Genomic DNA, 18,670 nt, shown 5'->3' with positions numbered 1-18,670 from the left:
CAGTTTGCTGCACCAGTGCTGTGTAATCGGCGGTTTGTAAATCGATGTGCTAAGCAAACACACCTGAAAGGAATATATTTGTTTTAGATCATTGTCTGTACACACACACACACACACACACCACCTAGTCTCAACCACCAGATTAGAAAGTAGCTGGCAATAGAAACCGCAATAAATCACAAGAAAAAGATCTTTGAGCATTCGAGCTGATGAACTCTGACAGCAGGTCTGTCCCTGTGTCACTGAGTGATGAAGTTCCACCATTGGTCCAAGTAGGTGTGATGACGTCAGTGTTGCTGTTTCCCCATTGGCCATTGTCCTTTCAAAATGTATTGGCGCGACAGGTACAGGCTTTTACGTCCGCTGTCGCCTATCAATCAGCGATTAACTTCCTCAGTACACGGTGGATGTTGTTGTTGCTGCTGCTGTCACCCATTTTAACCTTTTTAATGCATTGGCTTAGCAGCAGCACAGGAAGAGTAGGCTACGTGCAGATGAACGGCACGCCACTGTCTGTGTGTGTGTGTGTGTGTGTGTGTGTGTGTCTGCCTACTCCTCTCTGTCGCTCTCTCTCTTCAGACACAAGTAAATGTGTGAAACAAGTAGGCCTATGTAATTTAGGAAAAAAAACCAATTACAAACAGCAGTGATGTTTATTGCTAAAATAAATATAATTAAGCTTGCGTTAGGTCATGCAGGACACGGAAGTCTCGGAATTTTCTCCATATCGCCCAGCCCTATTTACAATAGATTATCAGTGTGTTTTCTTGCGAGATTCAATTATGGAATAAATAGAAGACATGCTGAAATGATTACTGCAACCGCACAAATGCTTAACATAGGTGGCGAAAGGAAGCAGCGGAAGAAAGCAGGCAGCGCCAGTGTAAACCCATCCATCCATCTTCGTCCGCTTATCCGGTATCGGGTCGCGGGGCAACAGCTCCAGCAGGGGTCCCCAAACTTCCCTTTCCCGGGCCACATTAACCAGCTCCGACTGGGGGATCCCGAGGCGTTCCCAGGCCAGGTTGGAGATATAATCCCTCCACCTAGTCCTGGGTCTCCCCCGAGGCCTCCTCCCAGCTGGACGTGCCTGGAACACCTCCCTAGGGAGGCGCCCAGGGGGCATCCTCACCAGATGCCCAAACCACCTCAACTGGCTCCTTTCGACACAAAGGAGCAGCAGCTCTAATCCGAGCTCCTCACGGATGACTGAGGTTCTCACCCTACCTCTAAGGGAGGCGCCATTTCGGCCGCTTGTACCCTGGATCTTGTTCTTTTGGTCATGACCCAGCCTTCATGACCATAGGTGAGGGTAGGAATGAAAACTGACCGGTAGATTGAGAGCTTTGCCTTCTGGCTCAGCTCTCTTTTCGTCACAACGGTGCGATAAATTGAATGTAATACCGCACCCGCTGCGCCAATTCTCCGACCGCACTCCATTGTCCCCTCACTCGCGAACAAGACCCCAAGGTATTTAAACTCCTTCACTTGGGGTAAGGACTCATTCCCTACCTGGAGAAGGCACTCCATCGGTTTCCTGCTGAGAACCAGTGTAAACCCAGTAAAAGATTAAACTACTAAGAAGTGGGCCTGCACATTGTTAAGGAGAAACCATCTCAAATTAAACCCTCTAAAAGTAGTGCAAAGAAAGGATGCCAGTGGGACTTATCTTTCAGTTTCAGTTTCCAGCATAACTATTAACATTTGTGCGTCGAAGAGAGCAGAGAAGAAGTCAATGTACAGTTTAGGTTTCAGTTTGACCATGAATAAATGCTGCAGCTCCTCGAGACCAACATTTGAGGCTGTGGTTCATAATTGTCACGGGGTAAAAACCTGGTCTGGTCTGTTTAACAAAGTAACACTTATTTATTTCAAACGTATCTTTACCATGTCATGTGATATGCTACTTCAGTACACAACAAAGTAACACACAACACAGGGAGCACTACAGATGAAGATTTAATATATATATTCACATTATAGACACCACCGCTGACCATCGCTGTAACAATTTGGCCACAATTGACATTGACCACACATAGTCCAGCCATATACTAGGTTTTGCCCTTACATATCATATCACATCAGACGTGTGAAGAAAGTAGAAAGAAATTATCAGACTAGACATGTCCAAAACATGAAAACACGTATATTTAGGACCTCTACAACCATTTAAGACTGAAATTCTGCATTAGTCTGCATTTCTGTTAAATAGAAACATAATGGCCCTTATTTATGAAACGTGCGTACGACCACAAACAGGCGTAGGATGAGCGTACGCCGATTCCTACGCAAAGCAGGGGATTTATCAATTTGAACGTGAGCGTAGGCTGTGATAAAATCTCACGTCTGGTCTGAACTCGTGTACGCAAGTTTTCGAGTCAGTGCGGATTTGCGGTGCAGCATATAAAAAGTTTAACAGGAGAAGGAGAAGTCATCAGTTGATCACTTATCAGCAATGGCAGATCTGTCTCTTTTAAAAGACCTCTATTAGTCGGTACAACAGTGCACACGTACGCGCACGGGCCACGGTGGAGCGCTCCATCGGATTGATTAAGGGCAGATGGCTCATGGTCTTGCATCAGCGGGGGGACCCTACTATACACGGCAGAAAAATTCTGCAACATTGTTTTAGCCTGTGGGGTTCTGGAGCCAGATGACCCGATGCCCAGAGAGCAGTGTCCATCACAGCCCCAACTGGGGGCTATACGAATGAGACAGGATATTATTCCTCGCTTTTAAAAGGTATAGTGTTATGTTTGGCAAAGATAGCCTACTCAATACAGGAAACATGACGATGCACAACATTTTTATTTATTCTTCAGGTTTTCGTTTCTCTTTTAAAGTGTCGTTAATGGCCACAAGTGAACGATTTATTTCTGCCATGGACCGAGTTATTTCGGCTTGTTTTTCCAGCCCCTCTGCTGTCAGGAGACAGGGTCGGGGTGGTGGTCCAGCACGCTCTCCCTCACAGCTGTTGCCTGGTTCTGACTCATGAAAAAAACAAAAGTAAAATAAAAGACATAAACTCTGCTACTGTGTGTTTATTTAAATATAGGTAAACCATATAGGCCTAAGAGATTGCAATATAAGCCTGTATATTACTATTAGGACTATAGCATACATATGTCAAGGATGTATAAATTAAATAAACTTCAGCTGGAGTCTGATTTACCACGGCAACACTGTTCACTACATCAGTGATCTTTTTCCATTCCCCATTCTTTCTACAGCCTTTAATACCAGTTTCCAGGCTGCCAAATCTACAAACGTAAGTGCAAGTGAACCTGAGATATCAGGGTTTCAATCTCCACCTCTGAAAAGTGCCGCTTCTCAGCCAGATTACATGATTCTCGCCATGTCGTCAATTGTAGGGGCGAGGCCTCAAAACCCAGAATATATTGGGGCGTGATATTTAAATTACGATCGTTTCCAGCCGCTGCATTTATCAATGTACGACCATTCTTACGCTCTGATTGGTGCGATACGAACGTTTCATGAATCACACATGGCGCTGGTTTCTACGTTAGGTTGATAAATGAGGGCTAATGCCTTTTCAGATTAAAAGTAACTAAACTTTCATGTCTCAATTCTTGTAATAGCTATTTGTATCTTTCCGAATATGATCACATTGTTCTGATGTTACCTAATCTATTTGATTCTGTTTTACCTTCTGAAATGTCATTTTTGAAGTTTTTTATTTTTTACACGTCACATGTTGAAATGCTAAAGAGAGCACGACTGCCTCTGGCTAACTGGTGTTAAACAAAGTAAAATAGCTTTTTTAGCGCTGCACAAATTTGTTATTTCATTATTGATTAATTCTATTGGCATTTTCTATATTAGTTGATTAATTGTTGAGCCTGTAAAATGTCAAAAAATCCCATCCCAAGTTCCAAGAGAAGTCTTTTTTTGTCTTTGTTTTAATTTTTGCTGTAAACTATCTTCCCTTGTTGTTGACGTGTTTGCCAAACCAGAACCAGCTACAGACACTGTAGGCCTGACAGGGCAGCTGGCTGCTATGTAAAACCACTCAACATATCAGTATCCATTTTGTGTCTCAGTTCTTTGCCCTGGTTAAATCCCACGGGCAGAAACAGAAAGAGTTTTTACTATTACATTATAAACAAAAAAAGAGTTGGGATTTGGTTGATTCCTGCACTGTGTTCTAAGCCTGCAGTTCATAGCAGTGGCTAATGAAACAGAGAACCACAGTAGATTGGTATTATAGCTCCAAGGTTGCGGAAAATGTACGGTGGCCTGGTGAAGGAAGAATTTAATATCCTGAACAACCTTAAACAGATTAATCATTGATGTTAATCATTGACGAAGACTGTAATACTAACTTTTAAAACCTCACCACAGGCAAGAAAACTAAACACACACACACCCACACCCACACCCACACACACAGTAAAACAGGAAGGGTCAGAAGGCACTAGGGATGCACCGATCCGATATTAAGATCGGATATCGGTCCCGATGTTGACAAAATAGCTGGATCGGGGATCCAGTTTTGTTAGTTTTTTTTCCCTCTGTCGCATGCTGGAAGAGTTGAGTGTACAAATAAATAAGAATTCAATACATTACATCTATGTTATTTTGTCTTAGTTAGGAAAGTAATGTTTAGTTAGGAAAGTCTGGTGCCTTTAGTCTCTTCCACATGGTGGAAGGAAGGTATAAGGTGGAAGGTATACAGTGTGTTATTAATTCAACAACGGTATCGGATCGGTATCGGGTATCGACAGATACACAAAGCCCAGGCATCGGTATCGGGACTGAAATAGTCGGATCGGTGCATCCCTAGAAGGCACCAACACCCACATAGACTAATAAAGAGAAAGAGAAGCAGATGCCAAGAGACGGAGGGACAGAAGAAGAGTGACAAGCTGATAATGACAGAGAAAAGGGCGAAAAAGGTCAAGGGAGCTGAAGATGAGAAGTAGATGAAGTGATGAGAGTGACAGATTTGATAAGTGATTGACAGAGAGGGAGAAATCAGCACAGGACGGGATGAGCGGAGGAGGATATGAAAAAGGAAAATAGAACAGAGGGAGAGAGCGAGAGAGACAGAGAGAGACAGAGAGAGAGATGAGAGAGAGACAGAGAGAGAGAGAGAGAGAGAGAGAGAGAGAGAGAGAGAGAGAGAGATGAGAGAGCAAATGTGAGGAGAAATTGGGGAGAATGATGAGAGGAAATTAAGAAGAAAAGGTCAACCAGCTTCAGTATAAAACCTTATGAAAATGAGCATGGTTGAAACTTCAGTATATATCTACCATTAAAACACACTATGTAATGATGACTACAGAGCATACCTCAGATCACAGAGCCTCTTTCAGTACACTGCAGGTTACACATGCGAGCCACTGCTATTGTGTCCAAACTCTTTTGAACTACTGTCCTTTTGTGTTTGAAAGCCACTTAAAGAGCCTCAAAGGACACAAATACACACACTGCCATGATGTAGGAGGAAGTGACAAACGGTGCTGAATAAAATACGGGTGTGGGAAGAAGCAAAGAACAGTGAAGGAGAACTGAAGGTGGATTAACGACGCTGCACACACACACACACACACACACACACACACACACACACACACAGCTCAACTGTTAGTGACACTAGTGCGCAGTACCACATAATGCAATCACATATGCGACACATCAGACAAATAAGTGTTGAAAGCTAACATTTAGTTTAGAGTGATAAGAAATGTCTTCTTTAAAATTGCACCTAAATACTGTAATTTAGAGAGGAACACCGTTTTTCTGAACTCCTGGTGATGTCACATTTTTAACACAGGAAGCTGACTGGCCACAAATCCCGGGAGTGTCCCTCTAGATGGCCGATGTCAGTGACCTTTGGTATGGTTCCACCCTCCCCAGTTTTCTCCGACCTGGGGTAGACGAAAGCACCCAACTTCCTGCATTTCAGGAAGCGGAGAGGAAATGAAGTAGGGGGTTACACATTGTTAGGGAATTAGGCTGAACAAAGAGTGGAGGGAATAGGTCAGTGTGTGGATTTAAGCCAGACACGTTTTAAGTTCCACCACTTACTCTACTAGAGAAACCCTGCAGAAAACACACGAACACATCTGTAGAAAGATGGAGAACAAAACCAAAAGAAGATGGACACTGAACAGGCCACAACTCAGTGCTCTTATTCTCATAGTTGTCCTCTGAGAAAGCACTTCTGCGTGTTTTGCCCAATGCAAGCTAAAGGCCCATTCTAGTGTTCCATTCCACGCAAAGGAAATCCTGGAAATCACCTGGGCATTGTCTTGTCAGCGACAGTCGTGTAAGACTGCACAAACATGCAACAATAAATAGAGGGTAGGGTTGGGCCATATGATGATATATGCCATGATAGTATATACATTTGCTAGCCATCAGAGAATTATAACATGGTAGTCTACTTATAATATTTAACAATAAATATTTGGTTTGTATGACAAATTGTTCCCATTCGTCTAAGGGGAGCATTGCTTAGGCTGTTGCACATGACTGCTAGTAATAGATAAAACTGTAACAATTGACTTTAATGTTATTCATGTTTTGCACAACTTTTGTCAAGACTAGTTGTCAGCTAAACTGTCAATTACATACAGTATGAATAAAAACAGTAAATCATCGCTATCTCTTCTCCAGGAGATTATCGATATTGAAAACAAACGGTTGAGTTGGTTGAATTCATTTTCCTCCTCCATAGCATACTAGTTAGCAGCTACACTTGGCTGCATGAAGTGCTTGCATCACAGAGATCCATTTTTCTAACCTGTCAGCATTGTGTATTAACCCCTACTGTTAATTCTGATACAGAGTCAAGGAAGGAGGGATAACTTATAGTCATTGTAGGACTTGGCAAATGTTTGAGTTTTCTTCCTATTCAAAAAAAAAAAAACAATCCACGTTCAGCAGATCACAGTTGCCACCCGTGCCTCATTTTGAAACCAGGAAAGCCCTGAAACATGCACCTCGACCAGCTGCAACCACCTGCAGGACAAGAGGAAACTGATAGCCTTTATACTGCTGTTAGTTACATTGTGAACAGGAATATCTGTATTACTGTGGTTAGCTGTTGGCATGCTGCCTGCCTGCCCTGTGAGCCAACATCAGCCCAGACAGGAAGGCCCTTTACTGGCTGCCTGCTGAGCTTTTCCAGCCTGAGGGGATCCAGATGGCACAGCACGGCACCGCCCGGCTGTCAGCACCATGCTATCAAACAATACGCCCACATGGTTCTGATAAGACGCACACAGCACATCTTCTAATGGAGTGTTTGAGAAAAGAGCACAAGATGTAGCTGCTGTCTGAAAAATATGTATGTTAAAAGGAACAGCTGCATGGTTGTAGTGTGACACTGTATACTGTTTTTGTAACTTCGATTCAGACTGTTTTGTTGATGTTTGAAATGATGCAATCTTGATCGACCACTGATGTGTAATGATTGAGGATCTGATAGATCATCAAACTTAAACAGTCTCAGGCTAAATAGTTCTTGGGGTTCAGTATTTTACTGAATGTTTTTTTTTTTTTTAGTGCAAGTGTAATCCAGCGGTTTTCAAAGTGTGTGGGGCAAGACAGGTGGGGCGCGAGGGGGTAAATGTGATGCAGAACTAATGTTTTGACGTAGATTTAAGCAATGTGACAAGTGGATGGCAAAACAGTGCTCGTAAGTTATTAATAAGTTACAGAAACATTGAGTGCAACAGTCCTTCCCCTCTCTCTTTCTCTCAAACACGCACACGCACACGCACACACACACACACACACACACACACACACACACACACACACACACAGTCTGGGTCAGGTCGGATTCAGGTGGTTGATTAACGCTTCCGAGACAGACAAGACAACGTGCTTAGCTGTCTGTAATTACCACAAAAAACAAGTCAAGAGGAAAATACGATGAAGCCTATCTTGCTCTAAGAAACATTACATTGTTTCCTGTGTATAATCTGTTTTTGATTACTCTGCTATGGAGTTTTTATTAATGACACAAAAAAACTTTTTGTTTCTGGTGTAAACCCGCCTCTGGAGTGCAGTTTGGAGCAGATCAAACTTATCACAGCGCAAACTCCACGAATGCTGCACCACATGATACTAGGAGTCGGCCCTGATATTACGCCTACGTAAGTGTTGTGTCTTTTAATGTGAGAAAGAAGGAAAGTGAGACATCAAAAAGAGAGGACACTGACGTTAACACGCTCAGTGGGCGTGAGGTATTCACCCTGAATGTGCGACAGATGGCAGGTCTCGACAGTTAGGTGGCTCTCACCTTGGATAACCAAACACTTTGCAGAGCACAGCGGAGGTATGAACTCCCTGCACCTCTGTGAAAGTATGTTATCTGTGTTATGGCATTCACCACTGTATCACTTAATGATACAGCCGCTGTGTTTTCATTTGAACAGTGTGTGCGATAAGAAGGAGCGGGCCAGAGTTAAAGCTGCACTGATACGATTTTAATGGAGAGAAACACCTTAACAGCAATATCCCATCTGCTCATATTCCAGTCAGGAAATGTGCAGAAGTAAAGATAAATCAAACAAACTGCCTTTTTTTAACCTTTGTCTTTGTCTTTGAATGAAAGACGAATGCTTAATAACTCACCCTCTTTTAGCTTTCTCTACACACGACGACATGAACACAACACACAACAAGCCCCCAGCAGCAGCATCACAGCTCTTCCTAACAGCTTAAACCACCCCCCGTATCATTGATCGGCAACACCTGCCAAACTCAATGCAGTGTTGCAGACTCATCACGGGAAAAGAGCTGAGCTTTTATCAAAGAAAAGCCCACAGGGACAAGAGGATGGAGGAGAATGAGTCAAGGAAACGTAGAGTCGAAAGAGTCGAAAAGTCGAAAGAGTCGTATGCGTGTGTTCACAAGCCTCTGATTTTAAGCATCACACCAACTTCTCAGTTTCAGATCATTCACTTGGTAGAACACAGTCATCATATTTTGTTTCCACTAATATGTCTTAAGATGAGGCATATGTGTACAAGATTACAAGCAGCAGTCGATAGTAAGTCAAAAGCCACAGCGGCGTGACAACAAGTGGGAAGTGTGGCTGTGCCACTTGAGTGAAATGCTTGGTGAAAGATAAACGCCGAGAGACCGTTTCACTATATCCCCACATATTTCTGCGAGAATGTGAAGAATACTGAGCCACAGTCAATTTCAGAAATTCCATGGCGATCCATCTAAAAGTTGTTGAGACATTTCCTTAAATGTCTATGGGAAAACGTCATCATTCTATAATAATTAATAATAAAAAAGTAGCAGTTTTAAGACATCCGTGCCCTTTCACACATTGCCCCATACATACATGCACACAAATGCGTCCATGAAAGGTCAGAGTTCCATGTATACATTACCAAACACACAACACACCTCCTTTTTGCCTAGACCTCCATGTCCTGTCCCGAGACAGGAAAACATCCTGGACTCACATGTCCAAAAGACCTTGTACGGAGCTCCAAAAGTACAGCCTTACAGCTCTGTGTTAGGAGGTCTATATTAGATCAACCAGCCCAACATTCCTACAATCCATCACAGTGATTTGTTACAGTGACGTTCCCTGGCAATGTACCTGGCTATGTATACTGATGTGTCGGATGTGGAGCCCTGCTGTTGATTACTTTTACACTTGACGGATGGCTGTTATTAGGTGACGCTGAAATGAAGCCCAGAGCAGGGAAGAGGACAAAAGAGAAGGAAAAGTTTTCCCAAAGAAATTAAAAAAAAAAGCTTAAATGCTGCAGACAGAGCACAACATCATAAAAAAGGAGATGTTTTCTGTCACCTCTCAAAGCTATATTAGTATACCCAGGGGATAAAGGAGGCAGCAGCGAATGATGTTGCAAGAGCAGACAGATGGAGATGTTGCAAAGGCAAGGAGAAAGTGGCTACACTCACAAATAGTTATCGACATTTCATTTAGTGAGGCCAGTAGCTCATTTTTTTTCCCAGGCACTTAAGCTTAACAGTCTAGTTTAATGTAATGACATTGCAACTTCAGCTGCTATACTTCCATCTGCTTGTTGAGGCTATGTACACTAATGACATTAAGACATAAAGTTGCCTAACATAAATGTGGATTCTGCTATTTTCTCCTCTGAAACTATAGTGATTCAGCCTACACATGTAATCATGTTAGCCTGTACATTTTCTGTTCTGAAGACCCACAGTCTGGTCTTTTCTAGAAAAAAAGGTCCTGTGTGCTTTCCTCAGCTGAAACAACTGACTTGTTTGGAATACAGAAAAGTAAATGGCGAGTTAGAATGAGCAGAGACGAGCACAATCCGTGAAGAGACAAATGAACTCAAGCCACAGACAGAAACTTCATCGTCAGAAATGCTGAGAGAGAACACGCTACAGTGCTGGAAACACTGTTTAATTAACAAGTCATGTGTGTGAAGTGCAGAGCAGCAAACTTTACCACACTTACACAAAGATGCATTTAATCATGAAGGTGCAAATCACATGTCGTGTTGATATTCTGACTTTCTTGCAATGTTGTATATCAGCTGATGCGAGCTGTAATTAGGGCTACAACTAAAGATTATTTTCATTACAGAATATCAATTCATCAGCTGATTAATTTGTTGATTAATAGCTTTTGTCAATAAAATGCAGTTAATGGCTGTAATAATTTCCAGAGTCCTGTTTTGTCTGTGTATGACAAAGAAAAGCATCAAGTCCTAGGGCTCTATTTTAACGATCTAAGTGTACGGCGTGAAGCGCCTGGCGCAGGTGCGTTTAGGGCGTGTATAAATCCACTTTTGCTAGTTTGACGGCAGAAAAAAGGGTCCGTGCGCCGGGCGCTTGGTTCAAAAGGGTTGTACTTAGTGTCTTCATTAATTCACAGCTGTGTTTTGGGCATCACATGCAATAAACCAATCAGAGATCATCTCCCATTCCCTTTAAAAGCCAGGCGCGTTTGGACCTTGGCGCATTGCTATTATGATGGCAGATTTGCACCGTAATATTTTTATTTGTAATCTTTTGCATGTTTGTGTGCTGCTGTGCTTCCCTGTGTGTGTAACAAGCATAGTGTGCGCGCGCTGTGCATAAGCCAAGGCACATTTTACTAATGCGCTGTTAAAATAACAATGAAATGCTGCGCTATTGACTTTAGACCAGGTTTTTGTTGGTCAATGGCGCGATCACTTTCTGTTGCCTCAAGATAGCAATACGCCAAGAACGCACCTGAACACACCTCCCTGTAAGACCAGCACGTCCATCGGCGCAAAGATGGGTGCAGGTGCATTTGCTATTTAAACGACGCGGGCGCTGGACGGGAAACTGACAACGGCGTCGGTCTTAAACTAGCAAAGACGGGCTTTGTGCTGCGCCGGGTGCAAGATAGGGCCCCTAGTGTTCAAAATGTTTATCATTTTTTGCTAAAAGAGAGAGAGAGAGAGAGAGAGAGAGAGAGAGAGAGAGAGAGAGAGAGAGCAAGAAAAAAAGAGAGCAAGAGTTAGACATAGAAGTAAGGGACGTTAGGTGTTAAAGAGTCCATGGGGAGGGAGAGGACTTATTTACTCTGCACCCAGCTGGGAACCAAAAACCCACCCTCCTTCTTTCCCTCCCCTCCCATCCCTGCATCCTCTGCTCACTGTAACTAGGCAACGCTGGCTTGAAACGATTCAGATAGTACAGGCAGGCCCATCAAAGGCAAAGACAGACAGACAGCCTGGCTCGCTGTCTTTTTCTTCCTCTCTATTGCGCTCTCTCTCTCATCTGCTCCTACACTACACTGTACTAATTGATGCTTATTGTGCTGGATGATGCAGTGACACTGTGCGACACAGAGCACTATAAGAGAATCCATTGCATTGCTTTCTTACACTACATGCACACCTTGACACACTGTCCAACTAGTAGAGATGGTCCGATACCATTTTTTGCTTCCCGATACCGATTCTGATACCTGAACTTGCGTATCGGCCGATACCGAGTACCGATCCGATACCAGTGTGTCATATATGTTATGTTTTAAGAACTGTATACTACTATCCCTGTATGGATATGATATTATTTCTATCTTTGTTGTCGGTCTGGCTCAGGTTAAACTCTTTGTGAAACATGAACGCCACAGAACTTTCTTTTATTAACGTATTTTTTCTTTAGGGCTTTATTACGTGGTATCGGATCGGTGCATTAACTCCAGTACTTCCCGATACCGATACCAGCGTTTTAGGCAGTATCGGAGCCGATACCGATACTGGTATCAGAACATCTCTACCAACTAGCAGAGACAAAAGGCATCCTTTCCAATGAATGGTAAATGACAATGGTGACAAACTGAAACTAAAAATCTGTTTGCAGAAGGACGATAAATACATTGATTTTCTCACATTGTGCACAGACCATGAAAAAGGAGAGCTGAGAGAGCTCTGCTGCACAGCTCTGGGGTCAGGGGCTGTGATGACATTGACAAGAACTGTTTGGTAAAACAGCACGAAAGTAATGTGTGCACTTTACAGCTGACAGTAAAGAAAATGACATAGCTGAGGAGATGACGAAAAACAAGCAAGCCTTGCTGTGCAATATCTTGAGGAATGTCACAACTTTAAAACATTTAATGTGTCTTTATGAACAGACAAATGTAGTCAGATACACATGCACACTCTCACAGACATAAACATCCATCAGTATGCACACTAAGTGACAGCAAAGGGGCAGCTGGGTGGACAGGCAACAACAACAACATTCCAATAATTACTTGCAGTGAAGAAAACTGACTTTTTTTTTTAAACCTTGGTCTTTAAAATAACCTGTGCATTACACATTTACATGACTGCTCTAAAACAATCACATTTTCCTGGAGATATATAGTCATGCCCCATTCCTGAGACTCCTAGAGCTGTAGAACGAATCGATAAAATTTGATTATTAAAAAAGTTGGTAACAAATTTCATTATCGATTCGTTGTATCAATATGCCACTTAGTTGCGGAGATAAAAAAATAAATTGAGTTTAGCGCAGAGCGGAGCAGCGCAGAGCGGAGCAGCATGAAAGAAAAGAAAAAAGAGCAGAGCTGGGGGTAGAGGAAATACGGAGAGAGACCGGAGAGACCCGTAACGTTGTTCTGTAACACACGGCGGAGGCAGAGAAATCAGTACGACCTAAGTCATCCAAGGTGTGGGAGCATTTCACACTAAATAAATCGAAAACGTGTTAATTGCAAGATAAGCAAAAGCGACATGGCGCGGCACGGGCGCACCACGGTGATGATTCAGCACCTAAAACGTAAACATGTTGGAGTCCTTGATGAGGAGGAAGGGAGTTCAACAGCAGGGTAAAGTCACTACAGTATCCTACTTTTGTTCCGTTTTGAAGTGAGGAACGTGACGTCCCTCCAGTAGCTCTTCTGGTGCTGGTGTGGTGTTTACTCGTTATCCAGCTTGACTAGCATGACAAGCTAGCGTTAGCTCGTTAATAACAGTAGTAAAGCAGGGGTGGTAGAATTTGCAAGACTAAAGACACGTTTTTATTCACTCGCCTTTTTTGGCCCATTCATTTTTCAATCTATTGTCATGTATATATTCTGTGCTTTGTCCCATATCAGCTATTGTTGACAAATATATTTGTGTGTGTTGTACTTTTTAATTTCATTTTAAAGTTCTTTTATAGCACTTGGTCATCTTAAGCTGTGTTTAAATGTGGTGTCCAAATGAACTTAACTTGCACTTACTACAATGATGGTAATAATTTAATGAATAAGCTTCAAGTGAACACGTGTGTGTGTGTGTGTGTGTGTGTGTGTGTGTGTGTGTGTGTGTGTGTGTGTGTATCTGCTCTTTGGGTTACTTACCTTTACACAACTATTAACTAAAACAACAAGTATGTAAGTATGTATTGAGTTGATGTAAATGAATGCTTTTTTGTTTTTTTTATCCGATTCATCGATTAATCGAAAAAATAATCGACAGATTAATCGATTATTAAAATAATCGTTAGTTGCAGCCCTAAAAAAAAGATGCATCACGCAAGATGTTTCAATATAACAGACATGTAATGTTTCAAAAGGCAATATGACCCCCCACCCCAAGATCTTCTCCTGCCATTGACCATCTGTCCCTGCAGAACATGATCCATGCATCCCTATCAGGGATCTGCATCAGTTACGTATATCTGGGAGAAAAGTCTTCAAATATCATTGTGTCTGCATAAGGCTTAGCCGATCGCTTATATTTTCAAATCATCCAAATGTGGTCTCTCGAGATCATCAATATGCGATCTGATTGCCAGTCTGACAGGCTGGCTACACTGAACACAAAATTGGACAAAACATTATGCATATGTGGAGCGGCTTCCACTTTAATCAATGAAACTGGCTACACCGGCTTGGCTGTCCTGCCTCCTGCTTGGCTGACGTGCAGCGGTAAAGGCTCTTATAAACTATAGAGGCATAAACTATAGAGGCATGAGCACACATGCATTTACATCAACACAAACACACCAGAATAACAATGGATTTGTATCAGTGAAATCTATGGTCCAGGGATGCTGTTCATATCAACCTTTCTATAGTTTTGTGACTTTAAATGTCACACATCCGTTGTGCTGGAAATTAACAGATGGCACATACACTGCACCATAATTAACTGAAGCATACCATTGCAACAAACCATTATGCCCAGTCAAGCTATCTGTTGTTGACTGCATAGCTTGTCAGGTGTTGTTCCGCCATGCTGGCAACTTCCAACATCAAATCAGCAGCAGGTAATTACCTCCACACATGCTCACCAAACCACCAGCAACGCCTGTGGTCCCATTGGATGGCTGTATGCTCAATTATCTGTCTAAATTAGCCCCGACTCCACTAGAATCTGCACAACAACATGGCTTCACTCTACTTCCCCAACTATATCAGAAGTGAGCTATTTAAACATGAGTCGTTGTTGTTTTTTCTACAGAAGAGAGCATCATGTGATTGTGAAGTCATTTCTCATACATGAAAAGTCACATGAAAGCTCACATGTGAATTCAAAGCACACGCTAATATAATACATATGTACATGTGTGCAATTTTAAGCAATGCACTAATGGGAAAATTGTTGCCAGTGTGGATTACAGATGGAAATATCTGCTAATACTGATAGTAGGGAAATTAAGCCATGTTTCATGCTATACATTTTGATATTAGGCAGATCATACACTACCACTATGACACATTATTTTTCTTTATATATGGATCATTATCAACTTTAAAACAAGGGTGTTTTTATTAATTACTAAAGAGTAGAGAAAGTCATAGGATTGATGAAAGAAATTAAAACTTCACCATCATTGTAATCCCCACCACCTGTTGACATCAGACTTGTACTTCTGTATACCACTGGTCTCATAATACTAAAGCTTGATTTATACTTCTGCGTAAAATCAACGCCGTGGCTATGTTCGTAGGTACCTGAAGACACGGACCTACACCACAGCCTGACGTGCACCTCTCGAAAAATGTAACATGTCGCGGTGACGCGCCCGACTCATTTCCTAGTTCTCCTTCTCCATCAACAACATGAAATCAAGGGGAGGGTTAACTTTTCCTGCTACAGATTTCCCACCGTGGTCAGAAAGAACAGGGGAGACACTTTGTTTCTCCCACTATGACTCTAGAGTCGCTACTCACTCCGAAGATAATCACCGCCGCTCTCTCACTCTCTCTACCACACACTCCCCACACACACATGCCGGCCCTGCTGAGATCGACGCACACGCCGACGCACAAGTATAAACTTCAGGCCACTTACGTAGGCTATGGCGAAAGATCTGCGTGGAGCCTCCGCAGGACCATAAATCAAGCTTAAGCCCTATCCAACACTGTCTTATCTGTTAACCGCTGTTTGGTTCCACTGGGACTTTTCAACATTGGGTCAAAACGCCAATTATTCTTCTGTCTGGTTCAGGCACAAACGAGTGGCTTTTGGTTAGAAACTGTGTCTCTTTCATTTGGTCAGACTAGAGTGTAAGGTGAGGTAATACATGTAAATCTCTGCGTTAAATCCTATTGTGAAGAGTTCAGTCAGGTCAAACATGGTCACAAAGCGTAACCTCGTAAACTTGATCAGTCTGTAGAATGTGGATGTCTCTGTCCTCTCTGCTCAAAGCAAGACAAGCTGCCTCTCCCATTTTGCAGCACAAATTTGCCTGTAATGCAAATAGCCTGCTGACAGCTGTGCCCAAACGATCTCTTGAGCTTCCCAACACCACATCTAATTGCCATCGAGTTACAAAGTGTGGATGTGGTTGAAAGAACCACTTTGGCAAGCAAACACACAGATTGCATTATTCAAGGGGATTTCTAATTATACTATTCAAGAGTACTGATGGGAATCTACTTCACTCAACCATGGGCATTCACAGTATTTATTCATCCAGCTTACGAAAGGCACACACTCTTGATATCTGGGGAAGACACTCTAAATGTTTAGGTGAAGACTTGGATTACAAAGGCTATTGGCATTCCCATGCTTCACAATCACTACACAGCTGTCTTAAAAAACCTGAGCTTAACACTGACTAAACCAAGACAAACAATTTATTTCACAGATCCTTTAGTTTTTTTTTTCTCTCAAGCAGTCTCAACCTGCCCTGACAATCAAAAGGAGAACCAAAAGTCCAGAGCAGACATGAAGGAAACCCCTTGGCCTTGACCAATTACCACTTTGCTTGTTTTCAAGCCATGATGTCTCTCTCTTTCTCATGGGCGGGCCAAATTCTCTGGGCGGGCAAAGCAGAGAAAGGAGAGGTAACCTTCCTCCTTATGACATCATAAGGAGAAGATTCCAGATCGGCCCATCTGAGCTTTCATTTTCTCAAAGGCAGAGCAGGATACCCAGGGCTCGGTTTACACCTATCACCATTTATAGCCACTGGGGGACCATAGGCAGGCTGGGGGAACTCATATTAATGTTAAAAAACCTCATGAAGTGAAATTGTCATGCCATGGGACCTTTAATAGCTCTGTGTGGACTACTTTAACAGGTCTTCTGCCCATAAGTGCTTAATATGTTGACATTCCACACCCAACATTTGCCTCTCTCATCTTTGTTCTTTCTATTAGCTAAGGATGACTTTCTTTTAGCGCCCTGAGGTTTCTTTTATTCACCTTTACAACTCGTACCACATTTAAACCGCATATAATGTACTATCTCCAAAAATGTTTTAACAATTCAAGGAAGAAAATGTCCTTTTATTTTAAAAAAAAAATACATTTGCATTGGGTTTTTATTAGCCCTAATCTTTTTCCTATTTGTTGTTTAAGCACAATGCAAAACCAAATTAGTAAAACAAAGTAGAGTATCAAGGTTTTCACACAATGGTAGCATTATTCTGCAAAATTAGACTATCCACTTTTAAACTTAACAGAACAATAAACTCAAGTACCAACTACACCCAACTTTACCCCCTCTAAGTATGCTCCCAAGTTGGGGATCTCACAGATTCCATACCAATATAGTGTATAAGAAATGTGATAGGTGTTACAGCTCATTAGCATTGGAAATGAATGAATTTCTGTTACATGAAGACACTCTCTGTTGTTGTAATGTGTTCCTGCAGTGATTCAGAGGCTGTCTTCTTTCTATTTATCAAAACAGGCAGAAGACCATTACAATGTGAATTTCTCCAGAGACAGCAGCACTATGAGTGAACACGCGAGCAGGTAATTTGTGGGCAGTAAATGCATCTTCCCACGTGTAGGCCGAGTCAAGCCAAAGGACAAACCAGAATGGGATTGTCACAGGCAATTGCGTTTTCATTAACACTCTGTGAATCAGTCAATTTGTTTTTGAAATGGAAACCATTCCCTGTGAAATGATTTGTTATTCCTTGTGTTTTCGTGAGCAAAACCAAAATGAAGTCAAGTCGATGAATTGGGTTTGTGAAGTATGAAGCAAGGCTTACCATTTGTGTCCTACACTGTCCCAGGATAAAGAAAAGTTTGGTACACCAGTGTTGATAAGATAACCCAATGAATGTGGTGTAACTGCCCTAACTGTAATTCAGCAAACAAAGCTTCTGGAAGGCCTACGGTCACACGGGAGTCCTCTTTGGAAAGGCCCAGATGTTAGCTTTCATCCGAAACAATCAGAATGACGATGGCTTGAAGCGATGCGGAGATATCGAACATTAAGGAACTTGATTTATGGATTCATAATTATGGATTCATTGTACAAAAGACACTGTAGTTCCAGGCTGGATTACAAAGCTTCTGGAAAGCCTACGATCGCACAGAATACCTTGTTGAAACGCACATCGTGTGGTTTTATGTCGCATACAAACATATATCGTCGGCCCCATAGAGTGAAAAACAACAACATAGGAAATGATTGTCCAAAAAAAAAAAGCTCAGGAGAGGGACGCACATATATAAATATCTATGGACTGGAGACGCATATGTTACAATATCAACAATGTATAGGCAGTCGGCACTATTTTACACAAAGGTATGCTGAGATCAATAAATCAGATCAATCTACTTTCTTTTCCAATGTACAAACAAAAGTTTGGTACACCAGTGTTGATAAGATAACCCAGTGAATATGGTGTAACTGCCCTAACTGTAATTCAGCAAACTGCAATGGGAAGAGAAGAAATCCCAGCAGAAAGTCAGTGGTGGAAATAGACGGTGCCCTCAGCAGTACAGAGGAAC

The 18,670-nt window shown here is 42.2% G+C and overlaps 1 protein-coding gene across 6 annotated transcripts in view; it reads right to left on the bottom strand.

Moving 5' to 3' along the window:
* ccny (cyclin Y) overlaps positions 1–18,670 on the bottom strand; it is a 46,032-nt gene that overhangs the window by 17,634 nt on the left and 9,728 nt on the right. The gene's annotated exons all lie outside the window — the stretch shown is intronic.

The sequence above is a fragment of the Sander vitreus genome, chromosome 22 (genome assembly GCF_031162955.1).
Source record: "Sander vitreus isolate 19-12246 chromosome 22, sanVit1, whole genome shotgun sequence".
Lineage (NCBI taxonomy): Eukaryota > Metazoa > Chordata > Actinopteri > Perciformes > Percidae > Sander > Sander vitreus.
This window is presented reverse-complemented; position numbering and strand designations above follow the sequence as displayed.